Source organism: Panthera pardus, unplaced genomic scaffold (assembly GCF_024362965.1).
Source record: "Panthera pardus isolate Hobbes unplaced genomic scaffold, ASM2436296v1 HiC_scaffold_17, whole genome shotgun sequence".
NCBI classification, from domain to species: domain Eukaryota; kingdom Metazoa; phylum Chordata; class Mammalia; order Carnivora; family Felidae; genus Panthera; species Panthera pardus.
The window spans coordinates 129,470,010-129,496,385 of NW_026526732.1; the positions used below are offsets into that span (position 1 = coordinate 129,470,010).

Consider the following 26,376-nt stretch of genomic DNA (forward strand, 5'->3'; position numbering starts at 1 on the left):
TCACCAGTGGTTATCTTACTGTTGGCCACGCCATTAACAGTGCCACTGTAATTCTCTGTTTTTTTTTTTAAGTTTGTTTATTTTTGAGAGAGTGAGAAAAAGTGTGAATGGGAAAGGGGCAGACAGAGGGAGACAGAATCCCAAGCAGGCTCCTCACTGTCAACGAGCCTGATGCAAGGCTCGATCTCATAAGCTAGACACTTAACTGACTGAGCCACCCAGATGCCTGCTTAAAGATGCTCTCGTGTGCCCTGACAAGTTTTGCTCATGCCTTTTGTGGTGTCATTTGACTCCTTGTGTTCTCATTGAAAACTGTCCTGTTTAGGGGCACCTGGGTGGCTCAGTCAATGAAGCATCCAACTCTTGATTTCAGCTCAGGTCATGATCTCACCATTCGTGAGATCAAGCCCCATATCAGGCTCATTACTAACAGTGCAGAGCCTGGTTGGTATTCTCTCTCTCTCTCCCTCTCACTTCCCTCCCCTGCTTGCATGTTCTCTCTCTCTCTTTCAAAATAAATAAATATTTTTTAAAAATAAAATAAAAACTGACCAGTTTTATTTCTGTTTTGATTCCCTAATTGGTCAGATCTAACTGCTGCCATCTAAGTGATGAGATTTGTTGTTCAAGCAAGAAAGAGCCAAAAATATATCAGTCTGGATTTTTTTCCTAGCAATTTATTTTGAAATTTTTCAAAAATACAAGAAAAAAATTTTTTTCAATAATACAGTAATAACCCATATACCCTTTGCCCTTATTGAACGGTTGTTAGCCTTTGCCACATTTGCTTGCTCTTACTTATTTGCCCATCTTCTTGCTCTCTTCCCTCTTTCTCTGTCACCATCATGGTCATCCTCTGTATGTTTTCCGGAACCATTTGACAGTAAGTTGCACACATGAAACTTTACTCCTAAGTGTTTCAGCAGGTATCTCCTCTAAGAACAAGCACATTCTCTTACATGGCCACGATACCAACATCACATCCAGGACAGTTGTCAATGATGCAATAGTATTATCCGTTAGCATAAAATACAATCCAACACACATTTCTCCACACTCCCCCATCATACTCCTCCCTCTCCCGCCTCCCACCAGGATCCAATAAAGGGTCCACTCACTGGCTGCCATGTTTCTTCTGTCTCCTTAAATCTGGACCACCCCTCTCCTCGCCCTTTTTTGTGTCTTTCGTGAGATTTCAGTTTTGAAGAGTCCAGGGCTTGTCATGGATAATGTCCTGCCATTTGGACTTAGCCCATTACCCTTAGATTCAGGTAAAACATTTCTGGCAAGAATACTACATGAGTAATGTACCTTCTCATCTTGTCACATCAGGAGGCACCCCAGTATTGGGGATACTCAGTTTGATCATTTGCTCGCTACCTCCTTTTCTCCCTATAATTAGTAAGTGATATTTGAGGCCTAGTGAAAATCCTGTTCTTCAGCAACTTTTCATCCATGTTTTAGCATTCATTGGCAGTGACCCTTGCCTGAATTAATTATTACATGAGTGGTTGCAAAAGGTGATTTTCCAAATAGCTGACATTCTATCCAAAAGAGCTCTTTTCCTCTCTTAGCCTTCTCACCCAATTTTTTTTATCACTAGAGATTTATTGTTGGTTCAGAGTGTAATCCATTACCATCATTGTTTCTTTGATGCTTGCATTGTCCCACATTTGCCAGTGGGAGCTTTTTCTAACCAGTTCCTATGCCCCTTTAATATGGCCCAGTTAGTCTTTGAGCACCTCCTTGTTTTCTGACACAAAGTGGGTTTTTTTCTTTGTTTCTTCCCAATAATATGTTAAAAGAAACAATTGTATATTGTTTTCTACCCATAACTATATTTTATCAGCGCAGCCTACTATTTTAAAGAAGCAAACAAAATGTATACCCCATTCATAGCTAAAAATAAAATACACTGTATTTCTCCAGAAACAGATTTCTGGATCAGAGCCCAGCTACTAATAACACACATAAACAGTCGCTTCCTCTCAGCAAAGAGTAGTAGGCCATTAAGAAATATCTGACTCGGCATTGTTTGTGTGTGAAAAGCCTCTTCCATGACAGCAGAAAAAGGAAAGTGAGTTGTACTGACAATTCAGAATGTTTAAATCATTCATCGGACAGGTGTTTTTATAATTTACATTGTGTGCCCAGCACCATGCTAAAGGCCATTATAGATCTATAAGGATATATTGTTAAAAAGGCAAAAGGAGATAAAGCTAGTTGAAAAATAGAAACGGATCAATACGTGACAGCGTACTTATTAATGTTATAGGAATTAATAGGGGAAGAGATAGCATGGAGCAGAATGTGGGAGAACTTGTGAAGGAGCTCAGAGCAAAAGTGAAGTTTGAGTCAATGGTTGTGTTTCTGGTTTGTGTAGGCATGAAACGAGACTTTTTCTGACATATGAAGCTGTTAGCAGTGATTGTCTTTGGGGAGGGGGACCAGAGCAACAAGACATAAGGCAGCAGCCTTTTTGTTATATGTCCTTGTGTGCATATATTACTCTTACAGTAACAGAGACAGATTTAAGATCTTGCTTATTAAAGATGAATGACCTAATAGGACGAGGAGTCTATACCAACTGAATAAAAAACTTGAAGTCCAGCCATGGGTTGGACTGGGTAGTGGGAGCAAAGTTATAATTGATCTTTCAGACAATGGGGGACTACTGAAAGGTTGTGACAAAAGTAGGCATGCCTTGGGGGAACTAATGTAGCAAAAAAGTAATTTGCACATACACCGAAGGCTTATTTGCCTTTATTCAGAAGAGAGTCACTATGTGGTAGTTAAAATCAAGTTTAATTGCATCTAGTTTATTTAAAACACACTTTGATTTATATTTTTGAAAGTGGAGTCATTGGGATATGTCTTTTGAATAAATCAAGGCATACATGGATGTATTTATGGATTCTTTGGACAATTTGTTTTGATCTACGACTTCTAAAATTGCACTCCTCAAAAACTGGCTTCTGTGGCTTTGGCACAACCTTTTTTTTGTTTTTGTTTTTGTTTTTGTTTTTAATTACCACAAAGGTTTAAGTGCCAGTGATCATGTATCTAGTCAAATTCTAATGATACAGCTTTTGGAGACAGGATGCCACAGTAAAATGATTTTTGTGGTTTAATCAGTTTTGTACTGACATACTGGGCTGCTTTCAACTGTGGATTCCACTTATACCTCATACTTCACTGTGATGAGTCATGCACAGGGAAGAATGGAGAGGAACCTGCATGTATGACACACTCTGTAAATGGATGACCCTTCCCTTTCTCCCTGTAAAGCCAACTGTTGACAACTATAGGCTTTTTGTGCTCAGTTTGCTTTGGTTTGGATGTTTGGGCGGGGGGAGGGTGGTGGTTAGAGGTGGTGTTTTTGTTGTTGTTGTTTTTGTTTGTTTGTTTGTTTGTTTTTTGCCTCCATTGAATATAACAAATTAAATCCAAGGAAAATTCTCAAACTGTCAAAATAAATTCAATTTGTATTTACTCAAGTACAGATGGTCCCAGTTTTCAATAATTCATTCAGCCAAGGAGGCTTTTAAAAACTAGTATTTTATTCCTCTTCATTCTAAGCCACTTATTTCTTTTCTCCTAAGTCCAAAAATAAGCATATGAAGCTCAGATCAGTGTTTTGTTTCACCTGTGCTGGAGTCTCATCCAGTGGTGGTGATGGGTTGTTCATCCTGATGTGGATTACTTATGAGGTCAAAGGACTTGTTTTACTCCCCTCTACTGTCTGACAGGCTGAAACTAACAGGGACAAGTGGGAAGTGGCTTAGGTAAAACATCACTCTCTACTCCACTTCTTATCTCACCCCCCAAAATCAACGAAGGCAGCAAGAACACCTTGAAAAAAAAAAAAAAAAAAATGAAGCACCTCTACACAGTATATTCAGCATAAAAACTGGGCCAGAAGATCACATGGTGTGGCTTTTTAAAACAACTCTCACTTCCTCAGGTCACCACTGTTTACATGATGATGTCGGGTAGCTTCTGAGCTTTTTAAGCGAAACCTTTTAATATTTAATATGGTTAAAAAAAGGTTTTCCACAGGCAGCTTTCAACACTACCACAAATCTCTGTCTGTACGGTGGTGGTTATTGTAGTGTATCCCTTAAAAATTCTATTTTTTTTTTTTTTTGTACGTACTACCAACTCTGGAGTAAATACCAACACAGAACAAAATATTCTCAAATGGCTCTTTCATAGCACTTGCTATTCTAGTGAATGAGATGTTTTTCCCCACTATATGAATTTTTGTTGCTTTTAGTAAAACTTGAATTATACTTATAATGTTTTTAAAAAACTAAGATTGCCCTCCTAGCCTTTCACTTTACTGATTTTGTAAGTCTCAGCTTTGTCCATGATTCTCAGTTTCATTCGACACTTCCTTTTAGCAGATTATGGACATGTAAGTCTCAATCTCTGTAACCTGTTTTCTAGAAATAGACTAAAAGGAAATAAGCTAGCATTTGTTGCAAATTTTGGGAAAATTGTGTTGTGTCATATCTAAAAATGAATTTCCTAGGATTCTGTAATTATAGTCACTGATTCGTGTAGTATCAACACAAAACTGGAGAAAAACAAATCAGGACAACTGGATGTTAGCATAGCAGAGCTACAAAAAGATGGCTAAAGGGATCATTAAAGAGTCTGCTCACTGAAAAATAAACACAGACATACACTTGTGTCCACACTAAAACTACTACTAAATCACTCACGGGCAGGAATAATAAGTGATGATTTGAATGAGGAAGTAAGACAAATTCACTGAAACTAGCAGTGTCGTCTATCCTTTTATTTCTCCATTTTCTCATCTAAAAGAAAGTAAAGAAAATACTTCTAATTAGATGCTTACAACGAGTTCAGCATGCTTGGCTGGATGATAGGATACCCAAAAGCACTGCATTCAAACTCTTAAACTAAGTTCCAGCTGGGGAAGCTTCTGCAGAGCATAGTTTCCCCTTTTTTGTTCTAGTTTCTTGTTTGTTTTTAAGAATTACCCACACACACACCAAAAAAAGCGGGGGGGGGGGGGGGGGGGTGGGAGAATTCCCTTCAGGTTACTAGTCATATAAAAATGCCCTGGGAAGGGGGTGGAACAAATGGGGAGAGAAAATTGTTTAAAAGTGAATTGGTTTGGCGGGGGGCACCTAGGTGGCTCAGTCTGACTTGATTTTGGCACAGGTCGTGATCCCAGGATCATGGAATCAAACCCCACGTCAGGCTTTGCACTCAGCATGGAGCCTCCTTGAGATTCTCTCTCTCTCTCCCTCCCCCCATCTCCCCCACTCACAATCTCTCTCTGGAAAATAAAAATAGAAAGTGAATTGGCTTTTAAATAAAAAACTCAAAAATGAATTTCTTTAAAAACACATTTTGTTAAAATATGTAAACAGTGCAATATTGTAACAGCACAGCTCAACGTATTTTTGTAAAATGAAGACATCATGTACTCAGGACCCAAATCAATCAAGTGAACATTATCAGCACTCCACAAGCCCCTTGTAGTTCCTTGTCCCAGGACCCCACCAAGGATAACCACTGTCCTGATTTATCACATAGATTGGTTTTCCTGTTTTTATACTTTCCACAAATGGAATCTGGCTACTCTTGCTCAATATTATTTGAGATTCATCCATATTATTCTGTGCTGGTGTGGATGGTTTGTCCTCAGGGCTGTATATTTTTTCATTGTGTTAATACACCACAAAACTTATCTATCCTTTTTTACCACTGATGGGTATTTGGGTAGTTTCGAGTTTAGGGCTGAATAGTGCCAATATATATATATTTTGGTACTTATCTTTTAGTGGATGGTCATTCTAGGACTGGAACTGCCTGGTCATAGACTTTGCATGTATTCAGCTCTAGAAGATTCAGCCAAGCGGTTTTCCAAAATAGATGCACCAAATTGCATCCCCATGGATGCATGCAATTTATATTCTAGTTGTTCCACATCCTTTCTAATACTTGGCATTTTCTGTCCTTTTTCATTTTAACCACTCTAGGGGATATGGTGGTTTTAATTTTAATTTTTCTAATAACTCACAAAGATGAGCCCCTTTTCATGTATTTGTACATGGAGGGATATTTCATGTTTAGAGATTGGAATACCCATTAGAAAGTTGTCAGTGTTGTTCAAGTTGATGTATAGACATAATACAATCCCAGTCAAATTACTAGCAATTTTATTTTTGCAGAAACTGAGAAGCTCATTTAAAAATTCACATGGGTATTCAAAGGACCAAGGATAGCCAAAGAATTCTTACAGAAAATGGAGAAAGCAAGAATACTTGTACTATTGCATAGAAAGGTTTCTAAAGCTTTGGTAACTAAGACAGTGTTACTGGTGCAGGGCAAGGCTAACAGATCAATGGAACAGACTAGAGTCCAGAAACGGGTCCACTTCTATACTGTCATCTGATCTATGGCAGAGATGACACTGCATTGCAGTGGGAAAAGGATAGCCTTTTCAATAAATGGTGTTCAGCTATTTGGGTAACTATTTGGAGATAAAAGAATCTTGACCTCTTCCTCATTTCATGCAAAAAGTGGATTGTAGATTTAAATGGGAAAAATAAATAAATATATATGTGTACTTTCAGAGGAAGACCAAAGAAAACAACCTTACTACCTGGGAGTAGACAAAGATTTCTTAAATAGGACACAAAAAGTATGAACCATAAAAAATTAATATATTGGGCCATGTTAAAATTGTGATGTCAGGGGACCCCTGGTCAGTTCGGTGGTTAGAGCATGTGATTCTTGACCTCAGGGTCCTGGGTTCAAGCCCCATGTTGGGCATGGAGCCAACTTAAAAAAATTAATTTAGGGGCGCCTTGGTGGCTCAGTTGGTTAAGCAGCCAGCTGCGGCTCAGGTCATGATCTCACAGTTTGTGAGTTCAAGCCCTGCGTTAGGCTCTGTGCTGACAGCTCAGAGCCTGGAACCTGCTTCAGATTCTGTGTCTCCCCCGCTCTCTCTGCCCCTCCCCCACTCTCACTCTCTCTCTCTCTCTCTCTCTCTCTCTCTCTCAAAAATAAACATTAAAAATTTTTTTAAAATAAAAATGGGTGAAAATTTTGAACATTCACAAAAGGTGATATCCAGATGGCCATGTTTTTTCATTTTCTCCTTACTTTTAATAAGAGAATATGTATGTCGTGTATATATTCAGCTACTCTTTACTACTGCCATTCTAAAAGAGTATGCCTAGAAAACATCAATAATATGTATAATTACATGAAAACATGATGTCCTTTCAATATTACTGTTTTAGGTTCATGTTGTTTTGATGCCATGGACATATAAACATGCAGAATCTAAAGCATGCAACAGCAGGAAACACCAGATGGTTTCGCACATACTTTATAAGCTAAAAAAAAATTAGCTTTTCCATTACCGTGAAATGTGAGCAAACAGATCTCCTCTGCCTCCTGCTTCTCTCCTTTTCCCTCTCCCCCTCCCTTCTCTCTCTCCTCCCCTCCACCCCTGTCTCTCTCTCTCTCTCTCTCTCTCTCTTTCTCTCTCTCTCTCTCTCTCACACACACACACACACACACACACACACACACACACACACAGTTCAGTCTTTGAGCTATGGACATCTCATCCCTGACCCAGAGCCACATCGGGCTCACTATTGCTGGTCACTAGTGTCATCTTTATGGAAATAACGAAAGGACACATAAGTGGCAGGAATAGATGAAGTGCAGAAGCCTGTGGTGTTCTCTGCTTGGAAATTTTTCAAAGCTGAAGATTTAATGTTTTTTTAGGGAAATGAAATAGGTGTAAACTTGACCAAGTTAAAACATTCTGCTCTAATACATACTTATTAATTAGAATCATCTGGAGGGTTCTGAAAACATGCTGATACCTGGGATCCTGGGTGCAATCTGGAGGATTTGTTTGATCCTGGGAGGTTTTGTTTTGTTTTGTTTTTTAATTTTTTAAGTTTATTTATTTTGAGAGAGTGAGAGCACGAGCAGGGGAGAGGTAAATAGAGAGGGAAAGAAAGAGAATCCCAAGTAGGCTCCACACACACATCAGTGCAGAGCTCGATGGAAGGCTTGAACTCATGAACCTCAAAACCATGACCTGAGCTGAAACCAAGAATCAGATGCTTAACCAACTGAGCCACCATGCGCCCCTGGACCCTGGGAGTTTTAAAAGCTCTGTGGGTGATTCTGATGTGCTGGTAAGGTTGTGACCCCTGCGGGTGCTTAAGTCAGGGTGCAGTTAAAACTGAAATCCTACGTTGATTGCTCCAAAGAGCCACCCTGTTAGACTACCTCATTTGTGTTTTGGTTTGACTGGGGAGGAGGGATATTTGTTTCTTTTAGAGTACTTCTCCAGGGACCTGAGTCCTGGGAATGACTAACAGAAAGTGGTAAAACTGTCTTTTCAGGAATATGCTCAGATGTTCTACACAGGGTCCCCTACCTTCCTAGTTACCCCAGGAGCACCTCACTGCAGATAGTGTGCACACAGTGCTAGTTCAGCAGAGAAGGCTACTGCAAACAAGAAGGATCTAGATTTCTAGTACATCCGGCCATCCTCCCTCCTTCCTTCTCACCCCACCACACTGATTAAGAATTCATGATTGTAACTCAAGTATTTCAATACCGTGAAAGCACAGAGCCCTGGCAGTTCCTTCCAAAGAGAAACATGGTGGTAGTGGCTGTTAAAATTTTTATTTTTTAAATGCCATTGTGAATATAGATATACTGTAATGAAAATAAATCACTAAAATTTTTACATAATTCATACAGCCTTTTGTAACTGGTTTCTTCCATGATTAATATCTTATTTACTTTCCCCTTCAGTAACCAAAAATAATTGATGTACTACATTTTAATATTTTGTATTTGTACTGCTTTAATTGATTTCATAAGTTATTCCAAATGCTGACCGCAAAGGTTATTTTATACTCATCTAATAATCGATTTAAGGTTGTATTATGTTGGGGGAACATAGATTATATACAACAGTTTGAAGACCATGCAATAGAAAAGTCTAAATAAGGTAAATAAAGGAAAACTTTTAAAGATAAAACCTACTAGTCTACTATGTAGCTAATAGATTTTTTCATATCTTAAGTTTTTTCCATTCTTTACCCATGTCCTCTGCCAACCAAAGAGCAAACAGGAGATAAATTTTAATCTCCAACCCTTAATCTGATTCTTATTCTTAACACGTTTTTCATTCACTAGATCAGAATATTGTTATTTAATAAAGGACCTAAATTTGTACACCATTAACCTTAATTTGGAACATTTTGGTTACTCAGTGATTTAACAATTTCTTCTAGTTTTGCATACATCATATATATTACCCCATGCAGAGGCTCAACTTTTTCAGTAGGTTGGACAGGACCAGTAGGTAGTATCATATTCTTCATTTGTCTAATGAAGTCCAGAGAAGTTAGACTGTGACTTTCTCTATTATAAATACAGGATGCAACTATTACTAGAATTCCATTTTTCTGATCTAAATCCTTTGCTCCGTTTGTTTGGGGAGCATTTTCATCTCTGTTAATTTAGGGCCCAGTCAGTTCGGAGGCAGAGGAAGGGAAGGAATATATCTACTAGTCAGTGATAGCCACTGAATTCACACACTGAGCAGGATGCCACTCAGACCTCGACTTGGTTGAGAATCACACCCCTGAGAAGCCAGCACTTTGGCCTCCAATTTTCAGTTGAGGAAATGGAGACTCAGGGAGTATACTAACCAGTCCCAAAAGAGTGAGACCCAGGTCTGTCAGGTGCTGAAATTCCTTATTTGCTACTTCTCCAGGAATTCAGCATCCAGTTAGGAGGGAGGGGAAATTACACACACACATGGACACACCTGAAATTAAAGTACCATTTACTGTTCTGGAAGTTGCAGAAAGAGTAGTCACCAAGTTAAAGGGTTCCAGAGAAACAAAAGATCACTTCTGAATGGCTGGTCAGCAGAACTCCTTTTTCACTGAGAAGATTTGCCATGGCTAAAGTCTAAGAAAGGAGATTTGGGCAGGCCAAGATTAGATAGATAGATAGATAGATAGATAGATAGATAGATAGATACATAGATAGATTTCAGTAGGCAAAATAAACAAGATGGATGGATGGATGGATGGATGGATGGATGGATGGATGGACGGACGGGAGGAAGGAAGGAAGGAAAACATTCCAGGGAAAGATGATAGCTTAGAAGGAGAAAGCCAAAGAGATGGGGGAAATGAGGATGTAGGGAATAGATGAGCAACAGGAAAAGCAGATTTGAAGACCTTGCATATATGCTGAATGAGCATGGCTAGTTTAATATATGCCCAATTCCAAATGCTAAGATAAGTGCTGCTAGGTTAAAGGAAGCATCAAGAATTTTTGAACTGAGCTGATCCCATAAAGCTTCACAGCAGAGCGTGATTTGAGGTGGATATAAAGATAGGTATGAATTTTAAGGAAAATTCTTGAACAAAATGTCAAGATGGGAACACTAAGACCTAACGTATGATTGCCAGGTAGAGATGAGAGAACAGCTTTGCTTTAAGAGAGACTTTGCAGTGGGTTAGGAGGCAGTGCAGAACCATTGAAAGTGTTTTAGTTCAAATGCTGCCCTCACCAACCTCTTTATTGTAAATACAATGGATAAAATATAATAAAAACAAAAAATAATTTTCATCCTTTTATCTTACATAATCTCTTAACTTTTAACCATGTGTTGACCTATTTCTCTCCTGGTTTTTGAAATACCCCCACTGTCCTGGCTTCTCTTTTACCATTATTTAGTCCCCTTTGTGGGCTCCTTTGTTCACCCATCTCCTTGTCTCCCCGCATTACCAGAGTCTGCCCTACTCATCTTCATCCTCTTCAGAAATGACCTGAGTGGCAGTGACACCTAAATATATGTTTCCGGCCCACACTTCTCTCCAGACTACACCCTGATCTGCCTTCCTCCTTGACGTTTCACCCGGGGTGAGTACGGCACCTGCTGTCAACCTTGCCCTGTCCAACCCAGCTCTTGCCCAGACATAGATCTGGTCCTGACCCTCCCTGTTGAAAACTCTCCTGTGACTCTCCATGAGGTGGCATTTGCCCACTTCCCAGTGTGGCCCAGCTGAGTGTCAACATTCTGAACCCACCTACACAATGAGTGTACCAAGGCCTTCTCCCCACCCACATTCCCCTATAATTATGGACCTTTAAAAAATTCCCACTCAAACAGATGGGCATGATGCCTCTAGAAATCTTTGTTTCTTCCAGAGTTGACCCTCTTCCAACCCAGCAAAGGCAATGGCAGTGATTATTTAGATTTCTGCTCCACAGGCATAACCTCAAGAGCTGTAGACCAGAGGAAAGAACCCTCCATAGCACAAATTTATCTCTCTCTGAGGCAGGTGCTTTGGAAAAGAATATTATTAAAGCTGGCTTGTGACGTTATGTTCAGGGTCAGTCTTCATTGCCAAGAGTACCTGCCAAAGGTTTATCTGCCCGTATTTGCTTATGCTAGAAATACTGATAAATTACTCCTATTCTATATAAATGCGAATGTATATGTATTCTATATAAATACATCTGTGCATGCACGCACATATATACATACAAAACATGCATGTGTGCATACATATATATATACATGGGCACATTCACATTCACACACGTGCCCCAATACACATATGTATATAAAACTGTTGGGGAATGGGGACCATTTTTCTTTTTTCTTTTTTCCCCTTCTCTCTGAGTCTGTCCCAAAGTCAACAGAGTGGGGTATACTTTGTGATGGTGTTGCCTTGGAGTTTAGTGCTGACACTCTTTTTCAAAGTCCTGTATTCTCTTTTCTTCAGCCACCCTGGCTGGCAGTAGGGGCTGTGGACTGCACGGAAGTCCCGGGTGCTCTCACCACAGTCTCTGCCCACGGTCTTGATTGAAATCCAGCTCACGTTATAGCGCTCAGGCTCAGGCATTGTTAGAACTGAGAGATATATTCAATTTTAAGCAAGAACAAACTAAATCTGCCTTCTAAGGAAAAGTAGGCCCAGCCTCCTGTGGCATTTCTTTAAATGGATTAATATGTTGATCTGGGAGAAATCGGGAGCCATCCTTCATGTTTTCATTATGAAGCCAGGTGAAATGAAAACCAAATCTTACTGCTAAATACCACCCCTGGGAATTCTGCAGTGTTGTTTCTATTTTAAACCAAACTGCAGGATCTTTTCTTTAGTTAAAGCATAATGTTGTAAATATAAAATTTCAGTATTCCTTTCTTTTTTTAACTTTAGACACCATTTAGTTGCTTCCTGTTTGCAGAGCTCATACCAGGAACATTTTATAATATTAAGCGGCTGTGAATATCTAATCACATGAGAAACAGTTGCTGTGTATCTACCTTCACGTGTTGGAGAAATTGCAGCCTGAGCCTGGTAATAAGGTACTAATTATCAGAGTACTGCATCATAGTCCTTAGCAGACACCTAAGCCTTTATTCACTTAAATGTTTGTTTTTAAGTGAAATTATCAGTCATAAAATAAATCATAGGCATGAAATGGTGACTTTTGTCATGCTAAATTATTCTTGGTGATTTAGGGTAAAACACTTTTCCATGTCGTGTGCTTTCACTCAGTATCTGTTTATAAATGAGCAAACATGGGGGGGGCGCCTAGGTGGCTCAGTTGGTTAAGCGTCCAACTTCAGCTCCAGTCACAGTCTCACGGTTCGTGAGTTCGAACCCCACATCAGGCACTATGCTGACAGCTCAGAGCATGGAGCCTGCTTCAGATTCTGTGTTTGCCTCTCTCTGCCCCTCCTGCTCGTGCTCTCTTTCTCTCTCAAAATAAATAAACATTAAAAAAATAAATGAGCAAATATGATTTTAAGAGAATGGAAGAATACTTTTCTCTGTTTTCTTAGTTACACACTCTGAACTTGTCATCCTGTACTGTTTATCTGAGTTTAAGGGGAAATTTCTGGAAGAAAGACTGACTGAGCATTGCTTTTTTATTATTATTATTTAAATTCAAGTTAGTTAACATATGGTGTAATAATGGTTTCAGGAGTAGAACCCAGTGATTCATCATGTCCGTATAACACCCAGTGCTCATCCCAGCAAATGCCCCCTTTAATGCCCATCACACATTTGGCCCATCCCCCCACCCACCTCCCCGCCAACAACCCTCAGTTTGTTCTCTGTATTTAAGACTCTCTTATGGTTGCCTCTCTGTCTGTTTGAAACTATTTTTCCCCCTTCCTTTCCCCCATGGTTTTCTGTTAAATTTCTCAAATTCCATGAGTGAAAACATAGCAGTCTTTCTCTGGCTGACTAATTTTGCTTAGCACTCTAGTTCCATCCACATTGTTGCAAATGGCAAGACTTCATTATTTTGATCACCAAGTAATATTGCCTTGTGTATATATCTTTGTTATCCATTCATCAGTTGATGGACGTTTGGGCTCTACTTCACACCTGTCAGAATGGCTAAAATTAACAACTCAGGAAACAATGGATGTTGGTGAGGGTGTGGAGAAAGGGGAACCCTTTTGTACTGCTGGCCACACTGGAAAAAGTATGAAGAGTCCTCAGGAAACTAAAAGTAGAACTACCCTACAACCCAGCAGTGGCGCTCTGTTTATCCAAAGGACACAAAAATGCTGATTCAAAGGGGCACGTGCACCCCAGTGTTTATAGCAGCGCTATCAACAATAGCCAGATTAGGGGCATTGCTTCACAAGGCAAAGTGCTTCACAAGGCAAAATGCTGAGAAGGTGTTTCATCTTCGGAACTCAGCTGGAGTGGAAGGTCAGGGTCTTGTGACCTCACCATGATGTTTATTGTAATTTGAAACCCTTGAAGATTTGCAGGCAGCTACCAGGCTGCTTCTGGGGAGCCTTACAGCAGTCAAGATTCCTCTCCCTGAGGGGACCCAGAATATCCCCTTGCGTTAGGCTATTTCTGTTTGCACAAAAACAGATAATAGGTTCAGAAGTGTGGGTTGGCTTGGAACAGATCTGAGATGGGGCTTTATTCTAATGACACCTGGAGAAATGGGGCAGGTCAGCAAAGATTGCCAGCCATTTACCTGTCTTACCTCACCATAGACAGGTCCTTCACGATGGAACGGCAGCTCCCAAAGTTCACCTTTTCCTTTCCTGTTGCTTTGCTGCTGCATCTTTGCTTCCCCACCCCCACCCCTGCTGCTTATTCTTTCTGCTACTGGTGGGCTGGCTGACTCTGTTTCAAACAATTGCTTCAATTCCCTCCGTTTGGAGCACACCCACCCTCCATGGGCAGAGTTCCTGTGGTCTGGCCAGGTACCTGTGGTCCGTGCACCTCTGCCACTCGACAGAGAAGGCGCCATGAGCCTCAGCTTGGTTCATCTTGCATTTAGGCTGCGTCTCTGGGACACGGTCTTCCTCTTCAGAGCTAGCAATGTGGCCTCATTGTCTTGGATTCGATACAGGAGTATTCATTTCATACCTTTGCCTCCTGTTTTGGCAAACACTCTAGAAGACAGATGATAGAGTCCTATTGAAGAATTCACTGTTGGATGACCAAGATTATAAATCTGTGTGGTTACCTCTGGAGAACTCTAGGTGAAATGAGAATGTCTGGTTTGTCCCACCTGCCTCCACAGGTATCTCAAGACTTTTCTCTCTGCTCTTTTTTTCTTAGCCATATACATCAACTGTTACTTATTTTGCAGGGAACATGTATGATACTTTGGAACACACACAAAGTGTAACATACAAGAGTGTATATATAGTGTGAATACAGGCTGTACCCCACCAGAGATCTTTGCTTTGCTTTGTTTAATGCTTTAAACTTTCCTAAATGCTCTCCCATCCTTTATCACTTTAATCTTTCAAGTAACTAGGAGAGGCTAATCTCCACCTTTTGCTGCTGAGAAAACAGACCTAACACTACAGACAGAACCATTATTACAATCCCAGTTTTCTGATACATTCCACAATGTCTTGACACAAAAGTGTACGATCACTGAATGATGTGTGCATGCATGGCTCCCCCCCACCCTGCCAACCACACACACACACACACACCTGTTGCGACTCATTTATTGAAAACTGATAGAATTTACCAGCATCGATAATTTTTCCATTCTGTATATGGTATTGGCGGCTGAGAAATTAATGATTAGCCTAGTAAAGATGGAGTCTGAAAACCTGTCCTATGTCTTCAGTATTGTTAGCAGTCAGTCTAACGGTAGGCAGTGTGGGAAAGTCAGTGATTCTGTACAGAAAAGAATCAGTGTTTCCAAATCACTCGTCTTCCTAACATCCATCCATTCAACCAGCCATCCTGTTAGAGTGACATCGTTTGGAAAAAGTCCCAGACCTGGGATAAAGGGACCTGAATTCTGATACATGCTTAGTATGTAATTTGGGTTAAGTCACTGTACATTTGTGAATCTGATTTTTTTAAGTTTATTTATTTATTTTGAGAGAAAGAGAGCGAAAGAGTGCAAGCTCGGGGCGGGCGGGGGGCGGGGGGGGAGAGACAGAGAGAAAGAGAGAGAGAGAGAAAGAGAGAGAGAGAGAAATCCCAAGCAGACTCCACGTTCAGCACAGAGCCTCAACGCGGGGCTTGAACTCAGGAACCATAAGATCGTGACCTGAGCTGAAATCAAGAGTGGGATGCTTAACTGACTGAGCTACCCAGGCGCCCTATAAATCTGATTTTTGTTTTTAATCTGTAAAATGAGGTGTTGGGATTTTGTTTTCTGATGTTTTCATCCATGTGCAGCATGGTCTTAGGTCCGACACACCATTGTCTACTATAGTATCCCCTTTGTAACCTCCTTACCCACCCACTCCAGAGCCTGGAGACTGGGAAGGGTAGTGTCACTGATGTATTAAAAATCTTCCTTAGGCCCAATTTCCAGGTATTATATGAAATTCCCTCTGCTGCTTAATTCCACTGAATTACATTTTTCATGTTAATAGGCTAATATTTTTTGAACTTGTAAGATGGAATGTATGGAATGAAATCAATATCTCTGATAATTACTTGACGGGGGTGGGAAGGTTGAGTAGAAAGTCATTTAAAACTCGCAGACTAATATTGATTAAAATTATTGGCTTGAAGATTTAGAATATCTAAAATGTAGCCCCGGCATTTACGATGACATGTAGCAGGTCATTTTCTTTACTGGATTTAGGGAAGAACCAGTAATTTAGAATCAGAGCATTCTGTGCATCCCTATATAGGGTGTTCTCAGGCTTTATTCCTGCAATTTCGCATTTTTATGTGGGATGTTCTAAGGGACAAGCAGTTCTCTTTTTCAGAATTATTGGAATCTTTCTTTTGTTATCTTTCAGTATTCACAGAATATGTGGTCATTTCATTCAAGTGTCCATGAATGATTCTAGACAGATCCATAGTTCTTTACGTTTGTTGAATGCCGTATAACAGTGGTTCCCAATTCTGGCTAACCATTCAACATATTTTTTTTTAAGATCACACAGATGATTTTGGTGAGCATCCCTATTGAAAACCACAGGTTTACCAAAAGTGCCAGATTATAATTCACATGGTTTTCTGTCACTTTCACTCATCATGAGAAAGATACAAGAAGCCTTAGTGATGATCCCCCACCCCTTTCACAGAGAAGGCAATTGAGGCTCGGGTTAAGTGAGCTGCCGAAAGTAACACTTCATCTGCTTTTTTTCCCCAATGTCCAACTTCTGCACCGACCCACTGTGTTATAACCTGAAGTCTTAGCCATGTTTCAGATTATCAAAGCTTCAGCAGAAACAAACCTGAAAAACACAGTATATTGTGACAATCATGGAACCACAGAGAAGCAGAGTTAGGTGAATACTCTTCTCGTTTAAGGACCTGAAAGCCCAGCGGCCTTAAGTATCGTGTCAAGGATGTACCACTGGCTGTTACATATATGATCTGTAGGTAAATAAAATAGTAAGTACTCTTACTGTATAGTCAGCCCTTTATAGCATTCTCCACCCACCAGCAGGTTCACCATTAGAGGGCAAGGGGGTAAAACGTCAGCCCAGCTGCACAATTACATTAGCCTTCTGGCCCAGCCTGAAAACCCTACCCAGTCATTAACAGAGCAGACCCAAAGAGGAGGGCTTTCTTCAGAAGGACACGGTTAATATCTCATTATCTGAGAACAGTTCCCATTAGCATGTTCATTTTAGCTGGGTGTTGAGATTAGCTAGTAGTCAACTCAGGCAGTGAGGAAATGGCCTTTTGATGGGTGGGACTGTAGGAGGAAGGATGCCTGCAAGAGGTAGACAGCCAGAAGGACAGGCAGAATCACGGTATAAGCCAGAGGGAGGTAGCTGGACTTGCCTCCACCTGCCCATTTACCTCCACCATCCATGCCTTCTGATTGCACGTTTTTACCAAAAAAGATACAGTGAAGTAGACTTTTTTTTTAGATCAGAAGGATGAAAGGTTACTAACAGCCAGCTCTGCTTCCTTGTCTAATCTACTATGTCATGCCAGGCACTGAACTACTTACTACAGATGTGTTGTCAGATTACAAGTTGTTTATCTCCGATGGATGTTTCCCCAAGCGGCATAAGTTATATGGGTGCTAACATTTTCCTAAGAAATGCTCTTGGCATCACATACCTGCCAACAACATCTCACTGATCAGGGAAGCGGCATGGTGGAGCAGAAGCACAGAGCTGAGAGGCAGCCAGTGTTTGCATGCTGCTACCCGGAGGCAATAAAATGAAATTGAGTTAGTGATTTATTTCCAATTCCCATACTCCATGATTCCAGTGACTCATGTTGGCAAGAATATTATAATCATACTGTAATTCATTCATTACATATGTGTGTATCAGGGCGCCTGGGTGGCTCAGTTGGTTAAGCGGCCGACTCTTGATCTCGGCTCAGGCCATGATCTCGCAGTTTGTGGGATCAATCCCCACATCAGGCTCTGTGTTGACAGTGCGGAACCTGCTTGGGATTCTGTGTCTCCCTCTCTCTCTCCTTTTGCGTCTCTCTCTCTCTTTCTCCCTCCCTCTCTCTCTCTTCCAAAATAAATGTTTAAAATTAATGTTTAGTTTTTTTACTAAATTTTTAATTTTTAATAAATAAATATGTGTGTGTCACCTTCTCTGTCTAGGGGGTTATGCTAGATGCTGTGGGGAATGCAGCAATGAGTCCCACAAAGACCTGCCCTTCTGGAGCCTCCCATCCAGCCTGGGAGATCAAAGTATGTCCAGAAAGTTCTCCCAGAAAGTGAAATGAAAAATAATCAGTTGAGAAAGATGTGGAAAAATAAACATAGTTTTTGAGCCTCTCTGTGTGCCCTAGGGACTCTACTGGATATTTTATATACATTTAATGTAATTATCATGATAATCCTGTGGGGTAGGTATTATTATCCCATGTTATAGATGAGGGAGCAAACATTCAGAGAATAAGTAATCTGCCCCTAGTTGTACAGCTAGTATATTGAGCCACGACTCAGAAACAAGCCTTTCTGATTCCAAACTCAGACTTTTTCTATTAGATCATGTCACCTCCGGTTAAAATTCTAGGAGAATTGATACTCAGATAGTTTTGGCGGGGCATGATAAGCGCTTTCTGGTAGAGGAGCCATTCGCTCAAGGGCTTAAATATGGTAGAAGTGGCATATGTTAGCTGGAGAGTATATATATTTCCAGCAAGGACACTGGAGGGAAAAAGCAGTGGGCTGGTAGGAACCCCTGCCTGCATGTACTCTCTGCCACGTGAGCAACACTTGTGAAAGCGTGGCCACGGAGCAGGGAAGGGCTGAGGCAGGTTGCAGGGGCAGATCCGACAGTTACTGCAAAGGCATCTCAGTGCTACTCCAGATTTGGGTGAGAGGTCATATCTGGCTGTGTCTTATGAGTACTTGTGTGTGGAGAGATGAGATCTGAGTCCACTGGACTGGCTGGGGTGCAAAGATGCAGGACTGAGCTGCCGGACCGAGATCAAAGGTCAGACATGGGGAATGGAGACAGCGGAGCATTCTGTGGCCTTCTTATGAAGGTGCTGTCATCAGGGAACCACACCCAAGAGCAGGGGCAGACTGGAGATGCACACGATTTCTTCAGCAGCAGTTCTAGGACTCCAGAGAGTGGTCAGAGCCAGAGTACGTGGGCGTCACGCTTTTGTAGGGGGAAGAGAGTCAAGGTGAAGTAGTAAGCTGGCACTCTACTGTTGACTAAGCACAGTTGGTACATCCTGTGCTATTTGCAGTGGCTGAAGAGAGACCACAGGGAAAGAATAGCGGTGCTAATGGCTAACAATTATTAACTGCCTGCTTGTACCAGGCACTGTGCTCAGCGTTGTGCATACCTCAGTCCCTGTGCATGTCCCTGTGAGGCGGGGTCATTTTTCATAGCAAGGAGCTAAGACAAGGGGAAGTAAATAAACCAACTAGTAAATGACAAAGCCGGGGTTAGGGCACAGGTCTGATGGCCATTAAGTCCACCGACTTGGTTAAACAGAGAGAAGGAAAAGAGATGCTGTGATGGGGGAAAGTCAGACTCCAAAAAAAGAAAACCGGAGACAGCTGATTCCTGTTTATCAGTTGGCCACTAGATCCTTGGAAAGTAAAGGTCGGGGCTGGAGTGACTTTGCATGACAGGTGCTGGTTCACCACCATTAACATTCACCTGCCTCCCACAAAGCTTGCATATTGAGCTCTTAACTGATGTACTAGAATTTTCCCTACTCGCAATAGAACAGATGGACTGTGGCACGTTATGTGCCTCTCACTGCCCCATATTACTGTAGCCTGAAAGAAGGGTGAATGTCTGAGAGTCAGCAAGGATGCAGGGAGGCCAGAGACACACTGCTGTGCTCATCTGCTTCTGTGCATGAAGGTCTGACATGTAACCTTTGCCCTTCTTTACATTCACCCTACAGTATTTTTAAGCGATGAATGTTTTACTTGCAATGGTAACTATCTTAATACTGTGATGAGCCAGTAAGATGGCTTATCCTCGAATGGCTTCTACACCATGTGTGTGTGTGCGTGTGTATGCGTGTGCATGCATGCACGCACACATATGATTGTAAATGGAATTGTAGATCTGATGGTTACATTTGCAAATATATTTAATTTTAGGGGGACACTGGCTCAAAATTTTCCATTTTTCTCATAGTATTACTATTTCAATCATGGCTCAGCAGGGAAGGGTTATTTGAAGCTCTGACCACTCAACCTAAATTCAAGATATAACAAACCCTCTGATGTTCTGATCTCCACAGCAATGAAAGACTTCAGGGATACATTTTTTTTCTTCCATAAGACATACCAAGATTTTTAGTCTGCTTTTCCCACCAACCTTAGGATATATCGTGTTATCCTGAGATATTTAATAGCCAGATGGATTAGGTAAATCTGACTGCTGAGGGTTACTTTGCAGTTTCTGGCTCTTTCCACCCTGTCCATCCACAAAGAACACTTGGAGACTGTCCAGAGAAGCAGTAAGGACAAACCAGCGGTTTGAGCTGTGACTTTCTAGGAAGGCTTGGATCCCGGCTCTGTGACATACTATATAATCTTGATTAAACCATCCACTGCCATCCCAGCCCCCACTCTAGAGTCTGAGATAATGAGCCAGACACCATCCTTGATGCCTGTGTCCTCGAGATGTGGGGGAATTAATGAGCTAATGCCAAAAAAAACCTAAAAGAGACTTGGATTGAAGGACCTCTCAGAGGAACAGCCTCCTGTTGCACTGCGTCTCCACCGGCAGGCTTTTCCCACATAGCATGCTTCCTTCAGGCCCTCATCCTCTCATTATCCTCATTTATCCATACCTGTGAGAGTATTCGATATCACTGCAGTAGAACCTGTTCCACTTACAGTTTTGAAAAACCTGAAAATATCACACACCGTAATGAAGTTTCAGTGAATTACTAATGATCACTCAGGACTATATGTCCAATGCTAAATTGGCTAAATTTTATTTTCCCAATCATTTATCTGAAACATAAGTATCATCCTACAATCCTAAAAAATAGTAATAGTAAGTAATACGAAATTTTAAGCTTAAAGTACAGTTTTGTAATATCAAACAAGTAGCACGTCTGATAAATGAAATTTTGTTAAAGGAGCTGCTATAGATAAGAAATGAAACTAGAGTTCTGAAAGAAATCCAAAACTTCTATTGAATTTTACATTTAGAAGTGCATCAGAAATGACAAAGTAATCTTCCTATGTATATTTATAGGTTTCATGAGCACTTATTTCATTTATATATCTTTCATATAAATGGAAAATGATTCCAGAGCAGAGACTGTCATTTTCAGTAATTGTTTCTGGCATGGTTTTAGAAGAGTTTACTTCTAAGGTCTGAGATCATGACCGACCTAGCTTGGTCGGTTAACCGTCCAACTCTCGATTTCAGCTCAGGTCGTGACCTCACAGCTTGGGATTCAGTTTGGGATTCTCTCTTTCTCCCTTTCTCTGCCCTTCCCCTGTCACTCACACACTCTCTCTCTCACTCTGTCTCTCTCTCTCTCTCTCTCAAAAATAAATTAAAAAAAAACTTTTAGAAGAGTTGACGTCTTGATTGCTGTAAAGTGTGTGTGTGTGTGTGTGTGTGTGTGTGTGTGTGTGTGTGTTCATCTCTTCACCAAGTAAATGTTATTACCCACTAACTAACCTGAAAATTTTTCTTTCACTGAAAAAACATTTTCCAAGACTAATCGGTTTTCACACTTTTTCATCTGTGTTTTGCACTTGAGAACATTTAGAAGGCACAGTTCAAATGGACACACTGATCAAGACTCAGATTCAGAGCCTGACTGTCCCAGCCCACATTGTGCAGTCCTCCCCTGCTTATACTGCAAGTATCCAAGAGCCTCGGGCTTGTCAAGGCCTTCACTTCTCCTGTTTTCAATAAACACCTCCTCAGTGCAGTGCAAGGCATGGAGGAGCAGACACGGCCCCTGCTCTCAGGAGCTGGCAGTCTGGGAGAACAGACATTAAACAGACAAGCGCACGGGTGACTCTATCACAAGCCAAACTAAGTGCTGACAAGGAGGGCACATGACAGGATGACCAGGGACACCAATCAAGGATGTCTTGAGACCGAGTGACACTTGGTCTGGGCCCTGGCGATAAGCAGAGGTGCGTGAAGGGAGGGTGGAGAAGGGCAGGTGTCCTGCAGGTGGGGACAGACCATGCAGAGACCCTCAGTGCTGCAGAGCACGGCATATTCCAGGAAGTGGAGGAAGAGCCCCTTGCCCTGGCTTCCCCACTCCAAGCCGCTCTGTCCACAAGAGAGAGTGTCTCCACCACCTCAGCCGCCATCTCCTATCAGCGCCACTCATTTATGAGACCTGGAGCTTCAGAGCTTACAGGAGAACTCACGTCAGCAGCACCCCAAGAGAAGCAAGAGGCAAAACAGGACATAATTTGTCCCCCGGTTCACTCGTGCCTAACTTGGCTTGCTAACACAAGCAATCCAAGCAGTGGGGATGGAAGGTCAATAATCCATATTTCTCTGCATAGAATTTTTTTTAGGATTGTGAAATTTTGTATCTGTGTTTACTGTCTTCCTTTGAACAAAGATTAACCTTTTTTAATTTTTTCTAATGTTTATTTTTGAGAAAGAGAGAGAGCATGAGCAGGGGAGAGGCAGAGAGAGAGGGAGACACAGAATCCAAAGCAGGCTCCAGGCTCTAAGCTATCAGCAGCAAATCTGATGAGGGGCCCAAACTCACAAACATTGAGATCATGACCTGAGCTGAGGTCGGACACTTAACCAACTGAGCCACCCAGGCACCCCTTTTTAAAATTTTTTTTTCAAACAAAGATTAAAAGGGACCCATTTATAAAACAGATAGCCAAATATATTTATTTACCGTTATGCATATTAATATAACAAATATATTTGGTCATATGAGCATATATAAAATTTGGTTAAGCAAATCCAAGGACTTTTTTTTTAATGTTTTTATTTATTCTTAGAGAGAGAGAGAGAGAGAGAACACAAGAGGGGGAGAGGCATAGAGAGAGACGGACAGAGAATCCAAAGCAGGCTCCAGGCTCTGAGCTGTCAGCACAGAGCCCGACGCGGGGCTTGAACCCACAAGCCATGAGGTCATGACCTGAGCCAAAGTCAAACACCCAACCACTTGAGCCACCCAGGTGCCCCCAAGGGCTCTTTTTACTTAATCGGGGACAGTATATTTTCTGGACACTGATAACCCACAATTTAAATTATAATCTCATCGTGAACCTTAATTCTCAGGGAAAGGGACACTTACCTACTTCTGGTCACTCATTTTTTTTTTTTAATGTTTATTTATTTATTTTGAGAGAGAGCTCTTGTGTGAATGGGGGAGGGGCAGAGAGAGAATTCCATGCAGGCTCCGTGCTGTCAGCATGGAGCCTGACACTGGGCTAAAACCCACTAAGGACGAGATCGTGACCTGAGCCAAAATCAAGGACTCCCAATCAACCAAGCCACCCAGGCGCCCCATGGTCACTGACATTTTTGGTGAAACCTGAAGCAATTGTTCATTGGTAGCCTAACCAGGCACTTTAACTACCCATCCCCAGATCCAGCTTAAAATGTGAGGACATCAGGTAGATTATGACTACAAATGTTTGCTTCCTGGTTAAAGAAAAGAAAATCCCACATATCCTTGTTCTGTTAAGGTAATAAAAGGAATTCACATAGAACATAAACATAAATTGCTAAAACAAAAAATGTTTGGCTCAAACACAAGCATCACAGCAAAGCTTACCTGTCACCCAACTAGGAACATCATTAAAAGTAGAAATCTCCAGCCTACACAGTAGTACCTGGTCATGGCTTCTTATAGGCTATAAGGGTTCGTCTCCTGCTCTGCAAGGAGAAATGTTGGCAAGATTATTGCACCGTCTCTGTGCAGTCTTCTCACACGCTGTTCCATTTTCCAGTGAAAGTCCAAAATGACCCTCTAGTAGTGTCTCTCTCTCTCTCTCTCTCTCTCTCTCTCTCTCTCTCTCCAAATCTCTGACCCGAGAATACGATAGGACTGTTTTGTATTATAACAACAAGTCCTGGATCGGTTAATTCAATGGCCCATAGACCTGGCTCCAGCTTGACAATGTCCAACAGTAAAAAATAGAAAGTCCCTGTCTCCTTGTCTTAAGAGCAGGGACACCTTTCCCACAAGGCCTCAACCATCCTCCCTTCTAGTCACATTGACCAGAAGTGTGTTATATGGTTGTGCTCCAACCATTCACTGGTCAGACAGATTGAGACCACAGTGACTGCCTTAGATCAGTCAAGGTGGACACCATGGGGCTAGAGAGAGACCAGCCTTCTCTAAGGCTCACAGGGGGCTAGACAGTTTGGGGCCTTGTTGGGAAGGAAGGAGGCAAAGAAGGGGCAGCTGTGGATGGGTAGCCAATGGTCTCAGCCACAGTAGGTTTAACACATGGGGCCCAGGAACCTGCATTTAACAAGTACTCCAGGTATTGCCCAGTAGTAGCAACTGGACAAGCACTTCAGTTTGACCCCTGCTCTCCCTTTACCAGCTCCACTACCTTAGATAAATCACCATGTCTCATGTCTGCATCACAGTTTTCCCACTAATAACAATGATGTCTCCTTCAGAAGATGACAGGAAAAAAAAAAAAGAAGATGACAGGAAAAGTAAAGTGAATGCACAGTCCCGCCCTTCATTCCCAATTGATTAGGTCTAAGCTCTTTAAGGACAAGGTGTTAATAAGGGGCCCATTGGTGCCTTGCACATTTCATTTACCTCACAGACATTGGTTCATTCGGGCTGACGGGAACAGCACATGAGTGAATGAGTGTTCCAGCACCTCCCAGTGTAAGGAGGCAGGCAGGGGTGAGTACAGCGTAATGAGAGCAGGAGGGGTGAGTACAGCGTGTGAGCACCATATACAGTGAGAGCGTATTAGAGTGCTTTAAGCGGTGAAGTGATAGTATCAAATTAATGTGCTGGAGGCATTGCAGTAATGAAGAAAATTAATTGTAGAGTGTGGATAATGGAGGCAGAGTGTCCAGGTAGAACTAATCTCTAAGCAAGAGATCATTTAGAGCTGAGGGAAGGGAGTGGCAGGTGGGAATGGAAAAGGATAGATGAACTCGAGAGGTAATTTCAAGATTGAATATACTGGGTTGGGGGCTCAGGAGATAGTCTGGTCTAGCAATATAGATTTAACAGTCAGCACTCTCAGAACATTGATAATGGAGCCATGGGTATAAATGAGGGCACCGTCGTATTTATTAAAGACATATTGGTGGCCTTGCTGATGTTTTATACCGTTTCCTATCAATATGCATGAGCAATGAAGAAATGAAATGTTCTTTTCTCCTGCTTGGCAACATCTCTCCTGTGATATTTTTTTCCCTCCTGATGAGAATCATATTGCTTTCCCTTTAGGTGGATTTTTTTTTTTTTTTAACTCGGTGGGCAGGAGGGCCTTAGCTCTGGCAAAGAAACGTCGCACCCACAGCCCTCACCATCACAGCAATGAGGTGCGTTGACTTTATTGTCAGACGATCTCTGGGTTTCAGTTCTGGCTTCGTTTCAGTCCTGGCTGCCCACCACATTAGTTGTGTGAAATGGAGCACATTTTCTTAATCTTTATAAACCTCATTTTCCTCTCCTGCAAAACGAGAATAATATTATCTCCACTTATCATAACCGCATTTCCTTTCCTTTGTTCAAATACAGAGACAAAAGAGGAGGCAAATATGAGAAGGAGCAGAAAGAGCTTGCCTCAGACTTTAATATGATGTATTAGTGACTGAAAGCCAGAATGCCCACGTGTTGGTGTGTACTTGGGGCGGGGGAGGGGGGGGCGGCGCCTGGGTGGCTCAGTCGTTAAGCGTCCAACTTCCGCTCAGGTCATGATTGCACAGTTCATGAGTTCGAGCCCTGCATCAGGATCTCTGCTGTCGGCACAGAGCCTGCTTTGGATTTTCTATTCCCCGCTCCTCTGCCCCTCCCCTGCTCATTCTGTCTCTCACTCTCAAAATAAACTTTAAGGGGGGAAAAAAAATAAAGAAATGGTAGGTTGGCATGTACCACAGGGACTGGCCTATCGCACTGTGCTTTCTGTGGAACCGTGTCCCAGCTCTAGGTGCAGTGATAGAGGCTGCCTTTCTGCCTCTCAGGCACATTCCCTGTGAGAAGTACTTCCTTCCCAGGGGCCTGTGCCATCAAGGCAAATGACACGTTGGCTTTATGCTGGCAGTTCCGTGGTTCATTCCCACTTATGATGGTGCATCGAAACGTCACAGCACATCAGACCTCAAAGGCATTAGAAGTCCTGCGGCACAGCCCTGGCCAGAAAACCACGTGGGAAGGGATTGCAGAGGTTTGGCCAGGAATGGCCCAGCAGCCTTCGGAACAAGCTCCCCACACCTGAGGATGTTCCGTT

General features: G+C 41.8%; 1 protein-coding gene across 5 annotated transcripts in view; it reads left to right on the plus strand.

Annotated features, from left to right (window-relative positions):
* LYRM4 (LYR motif containing 4) overlaps window positions 1-26,376 on the plus strand; it is a 169,196-nt gene that overhangs the window by 106,432 nt on the left and 36,388 nt on the right. For 2 of the 5 annotated variants that reach the window (XR_008423059.1, XR_008423060.1), the window contains one exon: window positions 10,834-10,965. The exons of the other annotated variants lie outside the window; for them this stretch is intronic. The gene's annotated coding sequence lies outside the window, so the exon portion shown is untranslated. The remainder of the gene's footprint in view (window positions 1-10,833; window positions 10,966-26,376) is intronic. 5 annotated transcript variants of the gene reach the window in all.